The sequence below is a fragment of the Aotus nancymaae genome, unplaced genomic scaffold, assembly GCF_030222135.1.
Source record: "Aotus nancymaae isolate 86718 unplaced genomic scaffold, 86718_ANA_hifiasm-v0.15.2.pri h1tg000036l, whole genome shotgun sequence".
Lineage (NCBI taxonomy): Eukaryota > Metazoa > Chordata > Mammalia > Primates > Aotidae > Aotus > Aotus nancymaae.
In genome coordinates this window covers 74,856,364-74,882,198 of record NW_026988450.1, presented here as the reverse complement: position 1 = coordinate 74,882,198, position 25,835 = coordinate 74,856,364, and the positions used below count along the sequence as shown (strand labels likewise).

Genomic DNA, 25,835 nt, shown 5'->3' with positions numbered 1-25,835 from the left:
CTTTTTTATTTAGATGGAGTCTCACTCTGTTGCCCAGGCGGCAACATGAGGTGGCATGATTATAGCTCACTACTACTGCCACCTCCCAGATTCAAGTGATTCTCACACTTGTCTCCCAAGTAGCTGGGACTACAGGAGCACAAAACCACGCCTGGCTAATTTTTCTATTTTTAGTAGAGACAAGGTTTCACCATGTTGGCCAGAATAGTCTCAAATTCCTGACCTCAGGTGTTCTGCCCTCCTTGGCCTCCCAAAGCACTGGGATTAAGGCATGAGCCACTGCACCTGGCCACTGGCAAGAACTTTCAGCACAATATTGCATATAAGTTTCAAGTGTGGATTGGTCAGGTTTGGTGGCTCACACTTGTAATCCCAATGCTTTTGGAAGCCAAGGCAAGAGGATCACTTGAGCCCAGGAGTTTGAGACCAGCCTGAGCAACATAGGAAGACTTCATCTCTACGAAACAAAACAACAACAACAACAAAACCTCAAAAACAAGGCTGGGCACAGTGGCTCATGCCTGTAATCCCAGCACTCTGGGAGTCCAAGGCGGGTGGATCACTTGAGGCCAGGAGTTCGAGACCAGCCTGGCCAAAACATGGCAAAAACTAGTCTCTACTAAAAATTCAAAAATTAGCCAGGTGTGGTGGCGCATGCCTGTAATCCCTGCTACTCAAGTGGCTGAGGCACGAGAATTGCTTGAACCTGGGAGGTGGAGGTTGCAGTGAGCCATAATTGTGCCACTGTACTCCTGCCTGGAAACAGAGCAAGACTGTCTAAAAAAAAAAATTAACCAGGTGTGGTGGGCCCGTGTCTTAGCTACTAGGGAGGCTGATGCAGGAGGATCACTTGAAATCAAGAAAGAGGTCGATGTTTTGATGTTACACGGTGAGTTATGATTGTGCCACTACACTCCAGCCTGGGTGACAGAACCAGACACTGTCTCAAAAAAAAAAGAGTAGATATCTTGTCTTGTTCCTGATCTTAGAGAAAGAACTTTCTGTTTTTCATTATTAAGATAAGAATTGTAGGTTTTTCATAGATACCTGTGTCTCCCGGTTTCAAGTGATACTCGTGCCTCAACCTCCCAAGTAGCTGGCATTACAGGTGACCACCACCATGCCCGAGTAATTTTTTGTGTTTTTTGGTAGAGGCAGGGTTTCACCATGCTGGCCAGGCAGGTCTCAAACTTCTGACCTCAGGTGATCCACCCGCCTCGGCCTCCCGAAGTGCTAGGATTACAAGCGTGAGCCATTGCACCCGGCCAATACCTTTATATTTTTAACGTTTTTAGTGTTATTATTATCAAAGGATGTTGGATTTTACAAGATATTTTTTGTTTTTGACATATGTGGTTCTCAAACTCTATAGTTTATTAACATGCTCTTTTATATCAATTGATTTTTGTATGTTAAACCAGTCTTGCATTACTGGCACATACACTTGCTCATAGTATATGATCCTTTTGATATGTTAGTGGATTCATTTTATTAATGCTCCTTTGAAAAGTATTCATCTATATTCATATAAGGTAGTGATCTGTTTTTTTTTATTTTGTTATCATATCTTTGTCTGGTTTTGATATCAGGGTAATGAAGGTCTCATAGAATGGTGTCTCTGAGCTTTTATTTTCACTTATTCTTTATTCTTCTTGCTTTTTATAATATAATGAGTAATCTCAATGGACTTGTCTTCGAGTTCACTGACTCTTTCTTCTGTCTGCTCAACTCTGCAGTTGAGCCTCTCCAGTCAATTTTTCATTCCAGTTATTGTTCCAACTCCTAGGATTTTTAGTTGGTTCTTTTAAAAATATTTTCCGTTTTTTATTGATAATCTTTATTTGGTGACACGTTGTTTTCATACTTTAATTCTTTACATCTAGTTTCTTTTAGTTCTTTGAACATTTATGATAACTGATTTAATCTATTTATTATCTCATTTTGTGTAGGTCAAAAATCGGGATGCAGAGTAACCGGTTTTTCTGCTCGTGGTCTTACAAGGATTAAACCAATATTTTATTTGAATTGTGTTCTCTTCTAGAGCCCAGGAGTCTCCTTTCATATTCACTCATGTTGTTGGCAGAATTCACTTCCTTGCAGTGGTAAGACTGAGGCCCTTGTTTTCCTGCTGCTAGTGGCTGACAGTTAATCTCAGTTCCTAGAGGCCTCCCTTCAGATCTATGACGTGGCAGCTAATTTCTTCAAAGTGAGCAGGAAGAATCTCTCTCTAGTCTGATAAAATCTATTTTTTTGTTTTGTTTTGTTTTGTTTTTGGGGAAGGAGTTTTGCTCTTGTTGCCCAGGCTGGAGTGTGATGGCCTGATCTAGGCTCTCTGCAACCTCCGCCTCCTGGGTTCAAGCGATTCTTCCGCCCGAGCCTCCTGGGAAGCTGAGATTACAGGCTCCAGCCACCACACCCAGCTAATTTTTGTGTTTTTAGTAGAGATGGGATTTCACCATCTTGGTCAAGCTGGTCTCAAACTCCTGACCCTCAGGTGATCCACCTGCCTCGGCCTCCCAAAGTGCTGGGATTATAGGCATGAGCCACCAGGCCTGGCTGATTCTTTTTTTTTTTTTTTAATTTTTTATTTCCTTAGGTTATTGGGAAACAGGTGGTGTTTGGTTACATGAGTAAGTTCTTCAGTGGTGATTTGTGAGATTTTGGTGCACCCATCACCTGAGCAGTATATACTGCACCTAATTTGAGTCTTTTATCCCTCACCCCCTTCCTACCCTTTCCCCCTGAGTCCCCAAAGTCCATTGTGTCATTCTTATGCCTTTGCATCCTCATAACTTAGTTTAGATCCCATTTATGAGTGAAAACATACAATGTTTGGTTTTCTACTCCTGAGTTACTTCACTTAGAATAATAGTCTCCAGTCTCATCCAGGTCACTATGAATTACGAATGCCATTAATTCATTCCTAAATCAAGTCTTTTTTTTTTCTTTTTTTTTTTGACACAGAGTCTCACTCTGTTGCCCAGGCTGGAGTGCAGTGGCACGATATTGACTCACTGCAACCTCTGCCTCCCGGGTTCAAGTAATTCTCCTGCCTCAACCTCCTGAGTAGCAGGGATTATAGGCACACACTACCATGCCCAGTGAATTTTTGTATTTTTAGTACAGATGGGTTTTCACCATGTTGGTCAGGTTGGTCTCAAACTCCTGACCTTGTGATCCACCCGCCTCAGCTTCCCAAAGTGCTGGGATTACAGGCATGAGCCACCACACCTGGCCTAAATCAAGTCTTATATAATGTAACTTAATCATGGGAGTGACCATCTTATATTCACAGGATCTGCTCACACTCTGGGGAGCGAGGGGGCAATGGCTTGCTCATGGGAACACGACTGGTAAGAAGCAAGGTAATTCTTCTGAATCTAAGTAGGGTGGCCTCTGTTCTGCCCCCACACCTGCTGGCCAGGTTAAAGGTCAGTCCTTCCTATGTTTTGTTTGTTGCAAGGCAGACATTGAGGACATTAGTACCTAAGGCCTCTTTAAGGGACTTTGCTCTGAATTAGTCTCCTCCGTGGGCTCCTGCATTCCCTGCCTGTGTGTTTGGGGAGAACACCTGAGCATAGAAAACAGCATTAACCAGGAGTTTTGATAAAATGGAGTTTTCAGGGGTGAATTGCAATTTAAATAGCTGAAAAATTCCATTTACTTTCAGCAGTGTATTTTGAATGCTCCCTCTGAGCCAGCTGAAAGGGAGCACACAGTCATCTCCTGCAGAAAGAAAATGGAATTTTTATTTTTGTCTTGAAAGTGCCTTGAAATCAACAATCTCAAGGCTAGCAGTGGGACCTCAATGAAGACATCATCAGAAAGAACAGCAGAAAGTCCTGAAGGTAGTCAACCATCAACCAAACTCACTCTCACTTTAATGGTTTTGCATGTGCTAGAAGAAATTAACCATTTAAGACCAGCCTTCCTACCTCCCTATGCTCAATCTCCTGGTTCAATGTGTCTAATTATCTAAATGATAATGAGTTTTCTATGGTGCCAATTCAAACCTTTTCATTATTCGTGTCTTTCTGTAGTAATGCAAATAGCTGTTGATAGCCCTCATCAATCAATCCTTCAAACATTTGAGGACAGTGGAGCTGGGATGTGGATTCCCTCTCCAGATTTCCTTTAGCTGGCTCCTGCACAAACTCCCCAGCCGCTGTGGGAAGGTGGTCTCACCATCTACAGAGGCTAGCCCCCTTGTTTTAAAGTGGGAGCAAACTTGGTAGGTGTATTTCATGCTCCAGAGCTCCCAGTGCAATCAGGCTCGTGCTAGACTCCAGCTGAGATCACATCCAGCTTAGCCGCCTTCCCATTCTACCTACCACATATCCTCCCCACCTGAGAGCCCTCCGCAGGGTATCACGTGCATTCAAAATCAGTGTCAGGTGCTGCTTTGAAGGCACTGACCTAAGAGAGTTATTAATAGTAAAGAACGTCTGCTATACCCTTCCTGTATCTAAATTAAAAAAATAAAATGAAAATTACATCCAGGAATTAAAGACCTTGCTGTAAAAAACATTCATTTAAGTAACGTAGTCCCGCTTTTTCCCACTAGTTTGGAAGTCACGTACCTCTCAACCTCAGTCATCTGGAACATAGAAAAGGCCTATAGGGAACTAACCTAGATATTGCAAAATAAAAGACAGTCTGTAACTTTATCTTTTTTTAAAGTGCAGGTTTTAGAATGACTCCTCTTTGACATGCTGGGCAGCTGTACCTGGGTGAGTGTAACCTCTCCAGCCCTTCAGTTCCTGTCTGTAAATGCGAGCTCACCCTGGAGTCTCACAGTGTTCCTGGCAAGACAAATACATAATAATACAACAAATGGGTTAGTACATATCAGGCCTTCAAAGAACAGAGCTTTTGTTATTAAGGCCTTGGTGTGACAGGGTACACACAATTTTAGACTGGTTACAGGCCAATTTCTATTTCAATTCTGAGGTTCAAAGCAGATTTTTTTCTTACACACAAACAAAAACAAAACCTCCACAGCTCTGAGTGAAGCAAAAACGAACTTTGATGTTGTCTTTCACCATGATGGCTTCCCTTTGGAGAGGAAGGGGATGGACTGCTGAACCGGGGGAGAATATGGGTGATGATGTTCCAGGCATAGTGAGGTGGATATAGACAGCAAAGACAAATGGGCATTGTCCTGGGTCCCTGGAAGGCTGGTGAGCATCAAGTTTCTGGATCTGCCTCAACCAGAGAAAGGGAAGCAAATGTGTGAGGTTGCATGTGTTAGCATTTATTGAATCTGGGGAGCAGGTGCTCTGTGGATGTTTGTCTTACTGCCTGTAATTTTATGTAAGTTTGAAGTATTTAAAAATTAAAAAATAGTAAATGTAACTAAGGACTAAAGGATAATTAATTTTTTTTTTATTTTTTTGAGACAGAGTCTTGCTCTGTTGCCCAGGCTGGAGTGCAGTGCAGCTCATTGCAACCTCCGCCTCCTGGGTTCAAGCCATTCTCCTGCCTCAGTCTCCCAAGTAGCTAGGACTACAGGTACCTGCCACCATGCCTGGGTAATTTTTTGTATTTTTAGTAGAGTCAGGGTTTCACTGTGTTAGCCAGGATGGTCTCAACCTGCTGACCTAATGGATCACTAGGTCACCACGCCTGGATAAAGGAGAATTATTAAACCCACATTGTGAAATGAACTAAGCATGGTATAATTTACATTGTCCTTAAGTCAAGTTAATATTTATGCACCATGTATATGCATGTGTGAATATATACACATTTATGTGCATGTATATATCCATCAGTCTCTCTATAGAGACGGTTACATACTAAATGATCATATTCACATATTATATGCGTATATTTTGCACACGTGATTTTAACTGAATCCTCTTACCAGCTTACATGGCATCTGCCCTGAGTTAACAAACGAGCAAATGTTTGGGTCCTGTTTTCACTCTGTTTTTGCCCATTTCTCCTTAGATTTCAGGTTAGCCTCCTGGCCTCAGTTCTTTGATGAGTTCAAGAAGCGTTTTTAATGTGCAACTTGTCCAACTTATCTCTTGTTGGAAGGATGGGAGCAATGTTCTTTCTAGCCCTCTATATTCTGAGCTGAAACAGAAGTCTCTCCATTAAAATGTTGAATCTAACCATGTGCCCTGGTTTAGAAAGCATTCCTTTTTTGTTTAAAATAATTATTGTATTTAATTTCTCTTTCCCAGATTCCTAGTGAAGTTGAACATCTGTTCTGCTCCCCATTAGTCATCTGTAGCCCCCTAGCGTCAGTGTAGTCCCAGATCTGCTCTCAGGAGTCCTGGGTGGGAGGATCTGGGGATCTAGACAGGGGGGAAGATACGGAAGGTTGATTTGGGGAGGCAGAAGAATTGATGGAAGCGGTCCCTAGTCACCAGTCTCAGCTTTTTCCTTAGGGTATGCTCATCTCTGGGGTGAAAATCATTCTGCCACACATTCCTTTTCATTCCTCCAGGAGCTGACCTGCACTCCCAGGATAATTTATTTTAATAAGAACTTCATTCTCAGTCATCCTACCAACAGACTCCAGCTAGAAGACAAAGGACTCAGAACTGGACTCTGGCCCTCTCTTGGGGGAAGCATCATTTAAGGCAAAGTGAAGGAAGTGGTATCCATCAGAGTACTGGGAGGAGACACCACCTTCAGATCGGTATCATTCGAAGAGAGTTTAACCTTGTCTATAATGTGGTGAGCAGCATATAAGGAACCCAAGAGAAGAGGCAGTACCAGGGCTAGTATGAGCAAATTTCTTTTTTCTTTTTTTGAGATGGAGTTTCCCTCTTGTTGCCCCGGTTTGAATGCAGTGGTGCGATCTTGGCTCCCTGCAACCTCTGCCTCCCGAGTTCAAGCAATTCTCCTGCCTCAGCCTCCCGAGTAGCTGGAACTACAGGCATCTGCTACCACGCCAGGCTAATTTTTGTAGTTTTAGTAGAGATGGGTTTTCATCATATTGGCCAGGCTGGTCTGGAACTCCTGACCTTGTGATTTACCCTCCTCAGCCTCCCAAATTGCTGGGATTAGAGGCGTGAGCCACTATGCCCAACCAGTAAGAGCAAATTTCTTCTGTCACCCCTATGTCCCAGAAAAAGAAGGAGAGAGTGCTCTATGAACCTGGAGACAGAGAGGGCGCCATGGAAGCTTCCTGACCCTAGTGAAACTCGAGGGGGAGGGAGGTGGCATCTCCAGGTGTGAATCTGAGAGTAAATACGCTGGTATTTTTAGTAGAGATGGGGTTTCACCATGATGGCCAGGCTATTCTCAAACTCCTAAACTCAAGTGGATCTCCACCTGCCTCGGCCTCCCAAAGTGCTAGGATTACCGATGTGAGCCACCGTGCCTGGCTCCAACCAACACACTAGTCTTAAACTTTCCATTTGAGAAAAGAGCAGATGAGAAAGCTGTTCACGGAGCAAGGTGACTTCTGTTATTAAATCAACACCACAGGGCCGGCTCGCTCTCCCCTACTTTTTATTTTTACAAAGAAAGGTTTAAAAGCCACCCCACAGCATCCTCTCAGAGGTAAAACTCTCGCTGCAGGGTTTGCGGAGCCTTCCAAGGCTGAGGTGTCACTGGGCCAGGAGCTGCGTGCTTAAACAATTCTACTCCAGGTAAGGTGCGATTTTTTTTCTTCTTTGATTTATTTACTTTCCTTTTGCCAGTTAACTTTTCTCAGTCTATAAAAATTAGAAAGTTTTGGCTGGGTGCAGTGGCTCATGCCTGTAATCCCAGCACTTTGTTAGGCCGAGGCGAGCAGATCTCTTGAGGTCAGGAGTTCGAGACCAGCCTGGCCAACATGGTGAAATCCCATCTCTACTAAAAATACAAAAATTAGTTGGGCGTAGTGATGTGTGCCTGTATGCCTGTAATCCTGGCTAGTCAGGAGGCTGAGGCAGCTGAACCACTTAAACCCAGGAGGCGGAGGTTGCAGTGAGCTGAGATCATGCCACTACACTCCAGCCTGGGCAACAGAGTGAGACTCCATCTCAAAAAAAAAGTTAGAATTTTTCGCTTTCCTTCTTCTCACCATTAGAGGCCTATAACTTCCCTCTTGTCTCCATACCTCCTGCCACTTATTTCTCCAAAATTGATACATTTAGTGATAAGATCAGTTAAGATAACATCTAATAGAAAGAACCATGGTCTGACTCCCTCTCACTCTGAGAAATAGCTCTTGCTGGACACAGTGGCTCATGGCTGTAATCCCAGCACTCTGGGAGGCTGAGGTGGGAGGATTGCTTGAGGCCAGGAGTTTGAGACCAGCTTAGGCAACATAGGGAGACTCCATCTCTATTAAAAAATAAACAAATAGAGAACAACAAAAAATAACTAGCTGTCCACGTGCTATGTACCTATGATTTGATTGGGAGGCTGTAGGCAAGGGCTCTGTTTAACCTGTGTCTACTCTACTGCCAAGACATGCTGATCACTCTCTTATTTGACCTGGATGATGGGGGAGGAGGAAGGATACTGGAAGGAGAAGCCGTAGTAAACAAGGCATATAGCAACTTTCCTTTAAGAAGTTAGCTAAATATTAAAAAAAAAAGTTTATATCAGGAGCAGTGGCTCACACCTGTAATCAATCCCAGCACTTTGGGAGGCCAAGGTGGATGGATCACTCGAGGTCAAGAGTTCGAGACCAGCCTGACCAACATGGTGAAACTCTACCTCTACTGAAAATACAAAACAAGCCAGTGTTGGGCACCTGTAATCCCAGCCACTCAGGAGGCTCAGGCACAAGAATGACTTGAACCCAAAAGATGGAGGTTGCAGTGAGCCAAGATCACGCTACTGCACTCCAGCCTTGGCAACAGAGCAAAACTCTGTCTCAAAAATAAATAAATAAATAAATAAAACAAATGTTTCTATAAAATACATGAGATGACAAAGGTGTCTGGTCCATAGTATACATTATAATGATGCTTATCAATGTGAATCACAGTCATGAATCCAAGATGGGATCAAAGCAAATTTACCTGAAATGCTCAGCATTAGTAAACATTGCTTTATGCTGCAGGAAAATGCACAGGGAGTATTCTATTGAAAATTTTATGTGCAGCACCTTTTCTTTTCCTCTTTCTTTCTTTCTTTTTTTTTTTTTTTCTGAGACTGAGTCTCACTCTGTCACCCAGGCTGGAGTGCAGTGGCACGATCTTGGCTCACTACAACGTCTGCCTCCTGGGTTCAAGTGATTGTTGTGCCTCAGCCTCCTGAGCAGCTGGGATTATAGGTGTATACCACCACACCCAGTTAATTTTTATATTTTTAGTAGAGACAGTGTTTCACCATATTGGCCAGGCTGGTCTAGAACCCCTGACCTCAGGAGATCTACCTGCCTCGGCCTCCCAAAATGCTGGGATTACAGGCATGAGCCACCACACCCGGCCACATGCAGCATCTTTCAATGATACTTTCACCCAAGTGATCTTGTTTCCTCCCCTCCTGCACCCCTTAAAAGAGGAATGACTTTCGATTCATTGATCCTCTGGTTTTTAAAAATGTGCTGTGGGTGCAGCAGAAGGAAATGCTCTTGTCACTTCTATGAGAACAAGACTCTTAGCCTGGAGTTCATTACTCTCTGGAAAATTCCGTGGATAGTGTTTATCAACCTGCTATTTACGCACAATTTTTATGTCTTCTGTGGGCATGGTTTTCTGGAAAAATTTTCCATACCTTTCAGCAGATTTTCATAGTTATGCATGTATCCCAAAATGTTAAGGGCCATTCACCAGGAAGGTTTACAGAAACATTCTAGAAATGATACACAGTGTATTTGAGGCAAACATCAGAGGAGAAAATGTAAAAACCTTCCCTTTTTCATGGCTTATATGATTTTCACTCCTTACCCGGAGTCAATGAAGGAACTGCATTCAGAGATGACGTGGCACAGTGAAGGCATAATGGTAGGTGAGGCTGTGTTGTAGCCAAGACTCAGATACCAGTTTGCTTTCTGAATCTGTGCGGTCTCTACTGTGCTAGCCATGAAGTAGTTAAAGAGGAACACTTCCCCTCTATCACTATATCCGCCTCCCAATACTGATACAACCAGGAAGAGACACGTCAATTACACAGAAAGTTTGAGGGCTTATGTGTACTCCCACAAATGTATGCTCAAAAGTTAACCCACAAGTGTCACCCACAGTGCGTAAAACCAGAGAGTGGGTTGTCTTAAAAAATCGTGCATTAGCCAGGCTCTGTCTGAGCGTCCTACATGTTAATTCCGACAAGTCTCTTCATGACCCAGACTGTTTCCTCATCCTTTCAAGACAGGTGAGTTTTACTCACCCAACCTGCCTTTTGGGGCTATAATAGTTAAATGAAAGTGTTGGTGAAAAGCACTAAGGAAAAAAATTAAACCTAAAAGAACATAGAAACCTGGGTATTTTGGTCTCAAAGGAAAGAATCTGATTGTTCTGAAAGAATAGCTGTGACCAAAATAACAGGGTAGACTCTGCTTCCTGGAAGAAGAAACTAACAGGTAAGGTGGAATTTGTTGATAGTGGGCTTGGAAGCCATAGTCAAAATATTTTCTGGGCTGCTTTAAGGTTTTTTTTTTTTTCTTTTTTTGGTGGAGATTTGAGACAGAGTCTTGCTCCGTCACCCAGGCTGGAGTACAGTAGTGTGATCTCACCTCACTCTGCCTCCCAGTTTCAAGCGATTCTGCTGCCTCAGCCTCCTGAGTAGCTGGGACTACAGGTGTGCACCACCACGCCCAGCTAATTTTTGTATTTTTAGCAGAGACAGGGTTTCACTGATTTCAGCATGTTGGCCAGGCTGGCCTCAAACTCCTGGCCTCCTGTGATTCACCTGCCTCCGCCTCCCAAAGTGCTGGGATTATAAACATGAGCCACTACACCTGGCCTGCTTTAGGGATTTGAAAAATATTGTGTGACTCTGATACTCTGCAACCAACTGATGGTGTGAGTTTCAATCAGACTTTGGTTCAATAATCATCATGAATGATTATATGGGCTTTTTGTATTTTGTTCTTAGCCTTTTGGTCACATTGGGGCCACAGATTACTGGCCTTGAAGCCCACTAGGACAACCACCTTCTACAATGGCTGTGTGAGAATGTGAACACTTCATGTGTTCCTAACTTGCACACTCAACGTACAGAATGAAATCGTTAATAATGACAATGATGATGAGGACATATTATTATCCTGGATGCACTATACTAGATATTACATTATGTTATTTTAGTTATTCTTCACACATACTCTGCAAAATAAATTTCTTAAAAATAGGTTGCACCTGGGTGATACCATCAGGAAATAGCTTTGCTTTTCTCCCTATTGCCTTCAAATGAATAGAGTTGCATTTGCCTTCCCCTTTCCTGATGGCAGATTGAGAAGATTCTGTAGCTTCCTAATCACTTGCAAGTATTTTAAAAGTCCAGTTCAGGCTGGGCGCGGTGGCTCATGTCTGTAATCCCAGCACTTTGGGAGGCCGAGGCAGGCAGATCACCTGAGTTCGGGAGTTCGAGACCAGACTGACCAACATGGAGAAACCCTATCTCTACTAAAAATACAAAATTAGCTGGGTGTGGAGGTGTATGCCTGTAATCCCAGCTACTCGGGAGGCTGAGGCAGGAGATTGAACCCAGGAGACGGAGGTTGCAGTGAGCCAAGATGGTGCCACTGCACTCCAGCCTGGGCAACAAGAACAAAACTCCATCTTAAAAAAAAATGTCCAATTCAATCTAAATAAAAATTTAATCTCATTCCTTTTAAGCCTTCTCCCATCTGCTCAGCTCAGGCTTGTCTGGAGGCTCAGGTGCCAGGAAAGGCGTAAAGACACTGGGTCTGCTTCTCCACTCTTTACAGCACTTCCCACCCTACTCACCTAACTACTGATGGATTTTCCAATATAGAAGCAGTAGACGGATGAGAGATGGTGGCACCTGCTGGCTGTGGTGCTCTCTTGACTGTTGAAAGCCTTCCAAATGGTAGGAGCCAAATGTTGGCTCTTCCAGTTGGCATTTTTCATGGGAGTTCTTCGGAGACTCTGACTTGGCCATGAGTTAGGTGAACCTGTGACATCTCTCAGCTCCTGCTCCTGGTGGTACCACAGTCCCCTTGAGCAGGGAGAAATTAAGCTGGCTTCCTTCTGTGGCATTTGCCCGTTCTGGCAAAATGCACACATGCTTGCTCGGCCATCGTGGGTAGCTTTGCCAAGCTCCAACCTCAGTCTTCTGCAGCCAAACACCAGGAAGAAAAACTATGCTTTCAATGTCAAGGGAATATATTTTAAGATCTCCTAAAAACTCCATGATGTTCCACCTCTGGAGTAGCTTGAAACTAGCTTCTGGATCTCTGTGTCCTCGCGAGCATCCAGCCTAGGAGTGTGATGCCAGTCTACCATCTTGCCATAAATCCCCTCTCCAGGATTTTCCCATACTGCCTCCTACTACTTCACTTTGTTTGTGAATGAATGAAAGCAAACTATCTGCAGTATTATAAGCCTCTTTGAAAGAATGTTTTTCCCTCTAAGGAAGCTGCTAGTCTTCTCATAAACAAGCTGTTGAAAGTATTAGATTTGGTCATGGGCTGGCAGTTCTCATGCAGAGTGGTCTACCTCCTCTCTTTAGAATACATGGCTACTTAGCTATGTTCAAATCTTTAGGGTCTAAACCAAAACTCTAAATCTCATTAAACATTTGTTATAATCTCTTTACCCATAAGGAATTGAACTGCAAAGAGATTTGTTGCAAAATGCCCAAGTTTACTGAGTTTATAAGAGCAAAAATCAGATTTAAACCCTGACCTGGTCCTTCTCCCATATAGTCTTTTCCATATTCCAGAGGACCCTTCTTAACTGAAGTTGCCTAGGACCTTGAGAGAGGAATTACACTTAATTCCATTTGACAGACAGTAAACATGGGCTCAAAAAGTTTAAGAGACTTGCCCAGGATTAACCTGTGGATTATAGGAGCTGAATGGCTCACACAGAGGAGGCTACTTCACAATCAATTTAACAGAGGATTATTAAAAACATGTGGGCAGCCTTAGGAAGCTACAGGGGATGGTGCCATAGTCCAGGACCAAATAGAAACAAAGAACTAAAGAGAGAAGGGAAGGAGAGAATTGTGTTCAGAAGGCCACCTTGAGAAGAGTCAGGTTGTAGGATGAAGTCAGTCCTAAATCAGAACTCAGGGAGGAAACTGTACTTCCCACTTCTCTCTATGTCTGCTGTCCAGGCAGCCAAACCCAGCGGGGAGCCAGAGGGTATCAGAGCCTGAAGTTGTTTCCACAGGTCAGTCTCCCAGGGAAGAGAGCAAGAGAATGAAGGGTGGATTTGACCTACTCAGCCAGGAATGGAAGAACTGGGTTTTCAATCTGTGCCTGCCCCAAACTCTATGCCACATTTTGTTGCCTCTGTGCTTATTTTGTTATGTGGCTGGGACACTTCCTCTGAATTGTAAACACTCTTCAGCAGGGACTTTCCTGACTGTCCTTATAAATGATTCCGTCCTGAGCACACACGTGGGATAGTCACATGTGCTTTTCAGTAAAAGCACACTGACTGAATGAATTAATGGACAGGAGGACAGGTTTGAAATGAATGGAGACGGTATGAGGAAAGGGGGAGAAATGGTGTGCACTGCAATAGCTCCCTGCATAGGTATTTAGATGAGACAATTCATACATTTTGTTTACACATTTTTGTATACAAGGTCTCATTTAAACCTCAAAGCAACTCTTCAGTTATCACTCCTGGATGAGTCCCCCAAGTTTATTTGTAGTGACAGTAGTTGAAGCAAAATGTAAATTCAGATCATCTGGTTCTAAATCCAGTTCTCTTTCAAGTACCCCTCAACTGAGTATACTATGGTGAGATAATAGGATAACCACAATTTATTCTTTCTCTCAGTCTCTCTCTCTTTCTATTTCTCTCTTCCTCTCCATCTCTCTCTACCTCTCTTTTGGTTTTCTCCCTGCTATTGATTTATTGTTGAAATCAAGTCATTTTTCCTTTAGTATGTCTCACATTCTGGATATATCTCTTTGCTTTCTTGTAGTTTTATTAACTTGTTTATTACATGCTGTATTTCCTGTAAGTGAGCTCTCATGGCTGAATTTGATAAAGATTCAGCTTATTCCAAAATGTTTTGGCAAGATAGTTCACAAGTGGTGCCGTGTGTTTCACACTAAATTAATATGACTACCCCACCTTTGATGAGGCTAAGAATGACTGGTGGGTTCGGTTGTCTTGTGAAATTTTTAATCACCATTATTAACAACTTCCATTATGAAGTTAAGCATCAGCAATATAGTGAGGGCTCTGCTGGGCATCAAACATGTTATCTTATTGAATCCACACAAAAGCTATATGAAAAGGGATTCCTATCCTCATTAATCAAATGAGAACACTGAGGTTCAGAGTGTAGGTGCCTGGAGTCATACAACTCGTGAGTGACAGAAGCAGGATATGGATGCAAATCTAATGGACTCCAGAGTCTGCGTTCTGAACAGCTACGTGCTGGATATTATGTGTGGCTTCATTTCTTTTCAGCATGTTTTCACAGACTAACTCCTACACCTTTTGATTCTTGCACTTTTAATAATCTGTCTGAGTAATTTATACAGTTAACTTATAGCTAGTGCTGGGAAAAGGGCCAAAGAAAGAGGCCCCCTTGGTTCCAACCAAGCCACAGCAGACGTGAGTAAAAGACAATGGGTTGTGCAGCAAGGCACCTAGAGTAGGTGGTAGGTGGCAGCAAGCAGCAGCGTCGAGAAAAGCAATCAACTGAAATCCTTTTAATTGTACTTTATAAAAACACAACCCCTAATAGCTTAAGACAAAAGGCCAATTGATTTCCTCAACTCATCAATCTATGGAAAGGCCAGAGGTGGACTGACCTCAGGAATCACTGGACCCAAGTACTAGGCAGAATTCCATAGAATGCTGTGTTCATCTCTCAGCCACCCTTCTCCATGCTTGCTGGTGTCTTGCTCTCAGGCTGGCTGTCTCCACATGGCAGGAAGCACTGCTACAGCCCCTCATCTTTACAACCCCATGACCAAAGAGGAAAGAGAATGAACTTTCTTTTGTCAACTCCAGTGAGGAAAAAATTGCAGCGAAGGATTCTAAGTGGCTAGGTTTGGATGAATCCATGTAACCAAAGAAATGAGGCCCTATGTTTGGCTCACTTAGGTCATATGTTCTTCCTGTAACTAGGGAGACAGGGTTTATCACTGATATGGTTTGGATATTTGTCCCCTCCAAATCTCATGTTGAAAAGTGATGCCCAGTATTGGGGGTGGGGCCTGGTGGGAGGGATTTGGATCATGGAAGATGGGTCCCTCATGAATGGCTTAGTACCATCCCCTTGGTGAAGAGTGAATCTCACTGTTAGTTCACATGAGATCTGGTTATTTAAAGGATCCTGGCACCTCCTCCCTCTCTGTCTTGTTCCTTCTGTGTGACAAGCCTGCTCCTCCTTCACCTTGTGCCATGACTGAAAGCCTTCTGAGGCTTCCCCAGGAGCCCAGCAAATGCTGGAGCCATGCTTCCTGTAAAGCCTAAAGAATCGTGAACCAATTAAATATCTTTTCTTTATAAACTACCAGGTCTCCAGTATTTCTTTATAGCAACACAAAATGGACTAACACAGTTACTGTAAGAAAGGAATGAATTGCATAGGATAAGATACTGAGGATATTGTGAGCTGGGCAGTAATGCCAGTCTGTGTTTTTCATATGTTCTTGTTAAAAACAAATGGCAACAATATTCAGAGGCAGACTCTGGGGTGACCAAAAAGAAGAAATTTAGGAGAAGGAAACTGATACTCATTAAACACTCACATGTGCTATATAACATCCTAAATGCTACATGTATCTCATTTAATCTTTACAACAGTACGATAAACTCAACATTTTATTATTCTCATGTTAAAGAATAAACCAAGGCTCATACAAGTTAAATGATTTACCCTAGATCAAAGTTATATATGTGAAGTCAAGATTTGGATCTAGATTTTTATGGCTCTAATGCTACTCAATTACTGAGGGACTAAGGATACAGGGACAATGATCAATTATAGACATTTATATACAAAGCAGGCGCTTCTTCACAGAAATGAGGCGGGAGCCTATTGATGCTATAGATCATCTCGTCAGATTAGAATCAAAATCTACGCTGATCTATTGCTAAATAAAAGCTGTGTTTTTCACTAGATAGACCCAACATTGAAGGACATTCTACAAAATACCTAACTCATATTCTTCAAAACTGTAATGATCATCAAAAACAGGACTGAGATTGTAAAGACCATCTCAGTATAGACCAGAGGACAGTCAAGAGACGGGACGACTAGATACAATGTGATATCCTGGATTGGTTCTTGCAACAGAAAAAGGGCATTTGTGAAAAAATAAAAATGGTAAAATCCAAAGAAAATCTAAAGTTCCTTTAAAAATAATGTACCAGGCCGGGCACGGTGGTTCATGCCTGTAATCCCAGCACTTTAGGAGGCTGAGGCAGGTGGATCACTAGGTCAAGAGATCAAGACCATCCTGGTCAACATGGTGAAACCCCGTCTCTATTAAAAATACAAAAAAATTAGCTGGGCGTGGTGGCACGCCTGTAGTCCCAGCTACTCGGGAGACTGAGGCAGGAGAATTGCTTGAACCCGGGAGGCGGAGGTTGCAGTGAGCTGAGGTAGCGCAACTGCACTCCAGCCTGGCGCCTGGTGATGGAGTGAGACTCTGTCTCAAAAAAAAAAAAAAAATGTACCATTGATGGTGTCTTAGATTTGACAAATGTACCATGGTAATGGAAGATATCAACAATAAAGGATATTGGGTGAAGAGTTTGAGAGTGCTCCATTATCTTTACAATTGCTTTGTCAAGTTAATCTTTAAAATTGTTCTATGCATTTAATATTTAATTTAAAATTATCTTTTTTTTTTTTTTTAAGACGGGGTTTCACCATGTTGGTCAGGCTGGTCTTGAACTCCCGACCTCAGGTCATCCTCCCGCCTTGGCCTCCAAAGTGCTTGGATTACAGGCGTGAGCCACCACGCCCGGCCTAAAATTATCTTAAGAGATGAAGTTTATTAAAACAAAACTGCTTTCCCCCTTGAGTAAGAGCGTGATCTGTCACCGTGTCTGGGACGAGTCTGCACAGGTAGGGGCTTGCTACTGACGGAGCAAAGAAGACTCTGGGGCTCCTGACACAGGGCGTCATGGGTTGAATATTTGTGCATATCCCTCCCCCAACTCATATGCTGAATTTTAGACCCCCAGTATGATGGTGTCCGGAGGTGGGACCTATGGGAGGTAATTAGATTTAGATGAGTTCAGGAGAGTAGGGCCCCATGATGGGATTAGTTACCATAAAGTGTTACCACAGCTCTTTCTCTCTTGCCATTATGTGAGCACACAGCGAGAAGGTGATCATCAGCAAGCCAGCAAGAAAGCTCTCACCAGAACCCAACTATACTGGCACCCTGATCTTGGAATTTCCAGTATCCAGAATGGTCAGAAAAAAATGTGTGGATTAAACCACCCAAAACACCCTATTTGTGGTACACTTTGTTATTGCTGATTAAGACCCCAGGATGAAATACTTTGTTATGGGTGGCAAGCTAAAGAAACAAAACCCTAACATGAAATTAAAGGAAAGTGAGACAGCTGGTTAATGGTAATGGTGAGTTTTCGTTCATATTTCAGATTCCACCCAGGCAAACTTCTCCTCTACAGACGCCCTGCTAACATGCTCTTATTTCAGACTATGACATCTCTAAAGCTAACTTACTCTTGTGCCACATTTGAATCAGCAATCTAAGATTCTGCCCCAAACAGTGTTTAAAGCTCTTTGGAAAAGTTGTCCCAGTTCCCACTAGATGCTTCTTATCTCTGCTTCTGGCCATGGCTTCTCCTAGTTCTCTTGATTTGGAAAGCACAGGCCAGAGGGGGACTTGCTAATTTCTAATGTTACCCAGTCTCAAATGCACTGCTTAGATGACTTACTAAAAATGAAGAATGACCCCTCATTAAAGTCTTTATAGACTATAAAACTGCATAAGCCATTAAGTATATTATAAACTTTCATTTCTGCCAAGGGTGTCAAATTTTTCACATATGTTTCTTAGGCAGCTATAGGAGGTAGGTTAAAAGGAGAAAAACAGGGTAGATGACTTAAGTCTGACTAATTGAGAGGAGAAGTGAAATTCTGAGGGTGTGTGCAATCAATTCTTCTCTTTCCAGGGTAAAACAGAGGGCCTTGCGTAAAGTGTATAAACTCACAGATTTCAGAGTGGGAAATAGGGTGACCAACAGTCCCAGTTGGCTCAGGACTGAAGAGTTTCTCAGGATGAGAGACTTTAAGAGCCAATTGGAACAGTTCTAGTCAAACCAGGATAGTTGGTCACTCATGTAAAAGGGACTTTAAAGCTATCTTCTGAGACATAAAGACTCCAAAATATATTCTCTTCTCGGGGGATTTGCATATAGCAAATATGTTTTCAGGAAGCAGTGGGGTGTAATTGACAGGGATGGGCTTGGGCAGGACAGTGGGGTGAGAGGAGTCTAGTCCAACAGACTCATAGTCAGAACACCTGTGTACCAATACTAGCCCCATTGCCAGAAGCTAAGAACACCTGGATAAATGATGCCTGCTCTGTTTTAGTTTCCTCATCTGCAAAATGGGGATACTACTAGTACTTCTCATAGGTTTGTCTTGAGCATTAACATTGAATAAGGCGGGTAAAGTTCTTGGTATTCTGTTTGGCACATAGGAAATGCTAAATAAATAAATGTTAAATGTTATTATAATGTTAATACTATTAGCAGTCTGAATTCTTATTCCTAATACTGCCACTTACCAGCGAAGTGGCCCTGGTAATTACAGCTTCTTCATCTGTAAAGGGAGATAATGACACCTTACTGAGAGGATGGGAGGTTTTAGTGAAAGCACATGAGGGAAATGAAAGCTTCTCAGTTCCTGAGTGGCTCAGCGTTCACATTTTCTTCTCTCACATTTAACTCCACTAGTAGAGTACAGAGACAACAGGGTTTACAGACTGGGCCTTAATCTTGGCTATGCCATTGCTAGGGACTCAATATAGTGACTTTTCCTTTCTAAAACGTCTGAGATTTTCTCGGAAGGCTGAGAATTGGTTCTGGAGGCAGTTACCCAAAAGGAGTTGTCAGTCGTGTTTCGACAAATGAAATTATTGGAAAAAGCACGCAATTGCTTTGATAGCCCATTCTACACCCGCATGTTAGCTTTGTCCTTATTCTTCAGTGCTAGGCCCTTCCCCACTGTATCTACTCACAGACAATCATTTCTAAACCATGCAGTAGACGGAGGTTGTTTTCAGCACAGTGGAGCAGAGGCTGGGTAACACTACTCACCACAAACTCCAGATTCCACGCTGTTTTGCTTCCTCCCTTCTCCCTTCTTCCCTTAGCATTTCTTCCCCTCTTTCCCTCCTGTCTTACCTTTGCTTTTGTTCATTTTTGACATTCCCCTCCTCTCAACCTTCGCAGTAGAAATTACTATGTGTTCCTCAAAGGTGGTTTTCTCTTGCTTTTGGCCATGTAGCTAGACTACATTTCCCTACATAACCGTAGGGCTGAGTTTACCCAATGGAATATGAGTGGAAGTGACATGGCCTGGCCCATGAAAACTCCTCAGGGACAACCCTCTCTCTCTTTCTCCCCCTGCTGGCTGGATATTGAAGTTCAGGGATTCTTGGTACTGAAGCCTCCACCAATCTGGCTCTCAGTATGACTGTAAGGAGCCAATTAAATCCAAACAACAATCCTCACCTCTACTGCTTGCTGTCAGAATCATCTTTTGGAGGCTTACATGGGTGAGAAATAAATGAGAATTGAACTTCATATGAGTGAGAAACTTTCATTTCATTAAGTCAATGATATGTCAAAGTTAATCTATGCTAGCAGCCAGGCTTACATAAAATAATATGGCTGTGCCCTTGAGGACCCCTCTTCCACCGTTTCTGATTTTGCCATCCTCCAAATCTCTCTCCTCTTAATTACAATGAATAATGTAGATCTGAGGCAGCCGTGTCCATGTTTGCACACTCATAACCAATGTAGTACTCAGCAAAGAACATTTAGTGATAAAGAACCATCTCCCTTAAAAGGAGAAGTAGGTTAAATAATTATTTTATGTGATATACCATCCTTTTATTCAATAAGTAAGTAATCACACAAAGTACCTACTATGTGCTCTGCTCTTCTGTAGGCACTAGAGGTAGAGCAATGAAAGTAAAATGCTACCCTCAATAGCTTTTATTGGGGGGTGGAGTCTTGCTCTTTTGCTCAGACTGGAGTACAGTGACACGACCATGGATCACTGCAGCCTCGATCTCCTGGGGTGAAGCAATCCTCCTGCCTCAGCCTCCCAAGTAATTGGGACTACAGGTGCACGTTACCATGCCCGACTAATGTTTTGGTTTTTATACAGATAAGATCTCATTCTGTTGCCCACGTTGGGCGGGCTTAAGGTGTCCTCAAACAATCCTCCCACCTTGGCCTCCCAAAGTGCTAGGATTACAGCTCTGAGCCACTGTGCCCAGCCATGCCCTCAGTAGCTCTTGACATAGTGCTAAACTAGATAACTATTACTAAGACACAGTTTAGAAGTTACAAGATTTTATGGAAGCTGAAGGAAGACTATCATAATTCAACTGGGATCTGAATCCGGGAAATCTTCCTAAGAAGCACCTGACTTGAATCTCAAAAAGCAAGTAAGATTCAGATGAGAGGAGGAGGAAGGGTGTTGTGGTATGAGAATTGTGAGTAAGAAGGCAGTGAGATAGCCTGCATCCTGGAATCTGCATTTTGGGTCAGGCCAGAGTGAAGAGTATACATCATATGGGGTATGAGTGTGGCAGGAGATGAAACTGGAGTTTGGACGTCATGAAGGACATCAGGCTAAAGTTTTTTGTTTGTTTTCTTTGTAGACAGAGTTTTGCTCTTGTTGCCCAGGCTGGAGTGCAATAGTGTGATCTCAGCTCACCACAACCTCTGCCTCCTGGGTTCAAGCGACTCTCCTGCCTCAGCCTCCCAAGTAGCTGGGATCACAGGCATGCGCCACCATGCCTAGCTAATTTTGTATTTTTAGTAGAGACGGGGTTTCACCATGCTGGTCTGGCTGGACTCAAACTCCCAACATCAAGTGATCCGCCCGCCTCAGCCTCCCAAAGTGCTGGGATTACAGGTGTGAGCCACTGTGCCCTGCCTAGGCTAAAGATTAATGTGTGTTGGACACCATCTGGTCTTGACACCTCACAATTTCCCAATCACTACATCAAAAATAATTCCCACTCTTCATATGTGGCTCTCCTGTGTGCTAAGCACAGCCCCAAGAGAGGAAGACACTTCAGTGAGATGACCAAGCTTCTCCACAATGCCTCTGAAATGTCACTGTCCTGGATGTTCTTAGGGTCAGCCTCACTATACATGAATTTGATGAGGGGCTTTCATGAAGAAAGAAACATGGGGCTTAGGACAACTGGGTATAGTACACTAAACATCTTCTATGCAGGCTAAGAGCTTTTTATCTTCAACCACAATATTGCCATTATTGTTGCTTCATTTTGTCTTTTTTACTTACACAGCCCTTTACTGTTCTTAATGGCTTTTATTTACATGACTTCATTTGATCTTCCCTACTGTCCTCCGTGACTTGTAGAATGGATTCTATGATCTCATCAAACAGGTAAAGGGCCTAAGGTCTAGAGTGTTGAGATAATTTGCCTCTCCTCATTTGTAAGTGGTTGATCCAGGACCAGAATTGCAATGAACAAATATTTTCTCGGCCTTGATCTCCTTGAGACCAAACATCACATCTTTTAATTGTTGTCGCCTTCCCAGTGCTTTATATAGACACTTAGCCTATACTTCCTGAGTTAACTTGAAATAGTGATTAAGAATATGGGCTTTGAACTCAAAGGAGACCTGGATTCAGCATCTGTTTCTTGTTTGTTTGTTTTGAGTTTGTAGGCAGATTTTTTTTTTAACTTTCATTTCAGGTTCAAGGGTACATGTGCAGGTTTATTATATAGATAAAATTCATGTCGAAGGGGTTTGAGGTACAGATTATTTCATCTCCCGTATTAAGTAGAGTACTAAGTAAAGTAGGTAGTTTTTTGATCCTCACCCTCCTCCCACCCTCCGCCCTCAGGTAGGGCTTGGTACCTGTTGTTCCCTTCTTTGTGTCCATAAATACATGATGTTTAGCTCTTACTCGTGAGAACACAGCATCTAGTTCTTGATATACTTGGGCAAGTCATTTAACCTATCAGAGAAGCAGGTTTTTAATTTATAAATTCACTATTGGCTGGGCGCGGTGGCTCACGCCTGTAATCCTAGCACTTTGGGAGGCCGAGGTGGGTGGATCACCTGAGGTCAGGAGTTCAAGACCAGCCTGGCCATCATGGTGAAACCCCATCTTTAAATAATAATAATAATAATAATAAATTCACTATTAATGCTTTCTCACATGGTTGTTGTGAGAATCAAATGAGATGATGTAAATGAGGCACTTAGCATAGTGCCTGGCACGTAGAATTGCTGAAATATGCTAAGGATTATTACTGGCTTGATCACTGTTTCTTGTCAGTTGTTTTTTTTATTATGCAGAAATTTGAATGTACCTAAAAGTAGGCCAAATAGCACAGTGAACCACTGCATAACTAACACAAATCTTCAAAAATTATAAGCTCATGGCCAATTTTGTTTCATCTCTATCCCCATCTTTTTTCATTCTTCCTATTATTACTGTTATTTATTATTATTATTATTATTATTATTTTGCAGACAGGATCTTGCTCTGTCACCCAGGATGGAGTGCAGCTGCACAATCATAGTCCACTGAAGCCTTGAACTCCTGGACTTAAGCAATCCTCCTGCCTCAGCCTCCCAGGTAGCTGGGACTGCAGGTGTGCGTCACTGTGCCCAACTAAGCTTCCTTATAATATTTTTTTGAGACAGGGTCTTGCTCCATTGTGCAGGCTGGAGTGCAGTCATGCGATCTCAGCTCACTGCAACCTCCACTTCCTGGGTTCAAGTGATTCTCCTGCTTCAGCCTCCTGAGTAGCTGAGATTACAGGCATGCATCACCAAGCCCAGTTAATTTTTGTATTTTCAGTAGAGACGAGTTTTCACCATGTTGGCCAGGCTGGTCTAAAACTCCTGACCTCAAGTGATCTGCCAGCCTTGGCCTCCTGAAGTGCTGGGATTGCAGGGGTGAGTTACCATGCCCGGCATGTTCAAGCAGTCTTACAAAATGTTAGGAAGAATGGTGTGGTGGACACATCTAAAGGAGACCCTCAATGAGTTACCTCTTCTCTTCATTGTGGGCAAAAACTGTGACTCACTTCTAATCAACAGAGAATGGTGACAATGATGGAATGTCACACCCTTGGTTAGGCTATGTTATATGAAAAAGACCATCATCTCTCTTTTCTAAGGCTTAAGAAGCATTTTTACAGGGAATTTCTAAGTTAGCTGAAAAGCCAAGAAAAGCCAATGTTTGCTCCAAGTAGTATCACTGTGTCATAATACTCTTCTGGCATTCCCTTTTCAGTGGAGAAGGTTCTAGTATTTTTGCAGTCTGCTGGATTTGACTGGTGGACCTGAACAAGAAGGTGCCAGGAGAGAGTTGTTAACTCTATCTAATTTCATTTAAAGACCTAGTAAAAAAAATTCCTCCTGCATAGATTAGAGTGAGGATATAAGTCACAGCAGGGAGACTTTCAACCTGAGGCTGCTAGAGAGAACTCCCAAGTACTAAGTCAGGTGACACCGACTTGCACTCTCACACTAGTAGTAATTAAGAGCTGGACTTCAAAGTAGAGAAAAGGAAAGAGTCCTGAAGTACCTGGTTTTTCAAGGTGTAATTACCCCAGAGAAAAACTAAAAATCTTCTTGGGATACCAGGGAAACTGAGGCACATACGTGTGTGACATAGGCATACACACACATACTGTAAGACATATACAGTCACAGAAGCTTTACTAAGTAACCCAGGACTTTGCAGTCAGAAAATCTTTAATTTTTAGAATACATGTAATGAGGCTGGGTGCAGTGGCTCACTCCTGTAATCCCAGTACTTTGGGAGGCTGAGGCAGGCAGATCACTTGAGTTCAGGAGTTCGAGACCAGCCTGGTCAACATGGTGAAACCCTGTCTTTACTAAAAATACAAAAATTAGCTGGGTGTGGTGGAACGCACCTATAATCCAGCTATTTAGGAGGCTGAGGCAGGAGAATTGCTTGAACCTGGGAGGCAGAGGTTGCAGTGAGTCGAGATCGCGTCACTGCACTCCAGCCTGGGCAACAGAGAGAGACTTCATCTCAAAAAAAAAAAAAAAAAGGAATACATGTAATGTTTACATTTTATCCTTTACAAGAGAGGATAAGGAGCAAGCTTATGAATTTTTCTTTGCTTGTGTGAATTTTTCTTTGCTTGTGTCCCTAAATGTCTGGAGGGACCCTGTTGAGGCCACACACCTATTAACACTTGGAGATGCTCTTGTTCACGGCTCTCCAAGACCCCTCCAACCTTTGATGATGGCAAAAGTACAGATACATACCAGTTCTGCTCAGGCATCTGTTATCTATCTCTTCTTGGCTCCCTCCAATCCCCAGAGATACACAGACTTGGGAATACTTTGAGCTGCAGGAGTTTTCTAGAATACCCAGGTTATTTCCATCATTTGAGAGAGGAGGAAACCAAACCCCAGAGGAGTGGAGCAATGTAGTCAAGGTCACAGAGCCAGTCAGATGCAGAGATAGGACCAGCAGCCACAGCCTTGTCCTCTTCCCACCCCTCTCCTGTTGCTATCCCACATATGCTGGAGGCGAGAGGTGGGTGGACATTCAAGAAATGCAAACTCATGCTAATGTTGGAATACTAAAGTTTAATATTGTAATTTTAGCCTGAAACAAAACAGTATTAAAAAGGTACATCTGCTGGAACAAATTAAATAATGCATTTCTGGCCTCAATACACATGACTGACTCATTTGGCCCTGTGATTTTCTTCATGGTAGCAGAGCTGGCCTGCACAGGGTGGGCAGAGAGGCAGCAGGACTTCCTGGGATCTCCCTTCTTTAAAAAATTTTTTTTTAACTTTTAAAAATATGGAACTCTTCATGAATTTGTGTGTCATCCTTGCATGGGGGCCATAGGAATCTTCTCTGTATCATTCTAATTTTAGAATATGTGCTGTCAGAGCGAGCACCTGGGGCCTCTCTTCTACCGGGCATTTCTTCTTTCTCTGCAATTTCACTCCTTGAAGCCCTCTGCTTCCACACAGTGGACCCCAATTGTTTTGTGTACTTGAGGGCACCTTTCTGTCATCACAACTGACGTTTGATGTGATCACCAGGTAACTCACTTTATTGGTTTGTTAGAGATGCCAAAACAACAGACTATTAATGGAGTGGCTTAAACAACAGAAATTAATTTTCTCACAGTTCTGGAGGCTGGAGGTCCAAAATCAAGGCAGGTGCAGCACTGGCTCCTTTGAGGGCTGAGAAGTGTGAGACAAAGGAGCAAATGCAAGAAGCCGTATTTGCTCACTTCTGCTTGGTAGCTTAATTTCACAAAGCTCCTGATGCTGTGACAAAGTGCAGCTCTCTGGGAGGATGCTTTGAACACAAAACAGGATAGAGCACAGGGCCCCCATGTCTCTTGCCTGGGTCACTAAATTCCTTGAAAGATAAATGACCCTAGCCCTTGACTGTTGTATAAAACAACATCTGATGGAAATAGTGATTATGGGTCTGTAGTCTATAACCAGATATACTGTGATACCCAAACCTTGACGTAACTTTACTTTAATATAGCTT

At 42.9% G+C, this 25,835-nt stretch overlaps 1 long non-coding RNA gene and 1 other non-coding gene across 2 annotated transcripts; both read right to left on the bottom strand.

Moving 5' to 3' along the window:
* Positions 1–4,650: 4,650 nt before the first annotated feature.
* LOC135277987 (uncharacterized) lies at positions 4,651–23,530 on the bottom strand. The gene is made up of 3 exons (XR_010345513.1): positions 23,324–23,530; positions 8,352–8,442; positions 4,651–4,802 (listed from the first exon to the last, which is right to left on the bottom strand). It is a non-coding gene; the product is annotated as an uncharacterized LOC135277987 (long non-coding RNA).
* Positions 23,531–25,118: 1,588 nt separating this feature from the next.
* Positions 25,119–25,225, bottom strand: LOC135278130 (U6 spliceosomal RNA). The gene has a single exon (XR_010345688.1). It is a non-coding gene; the product is annotated as a U6 spliceosomal RNA (small nuclear RNA).
* Positions 25,226–25,835: the final 610 nt, after the last annotated feature.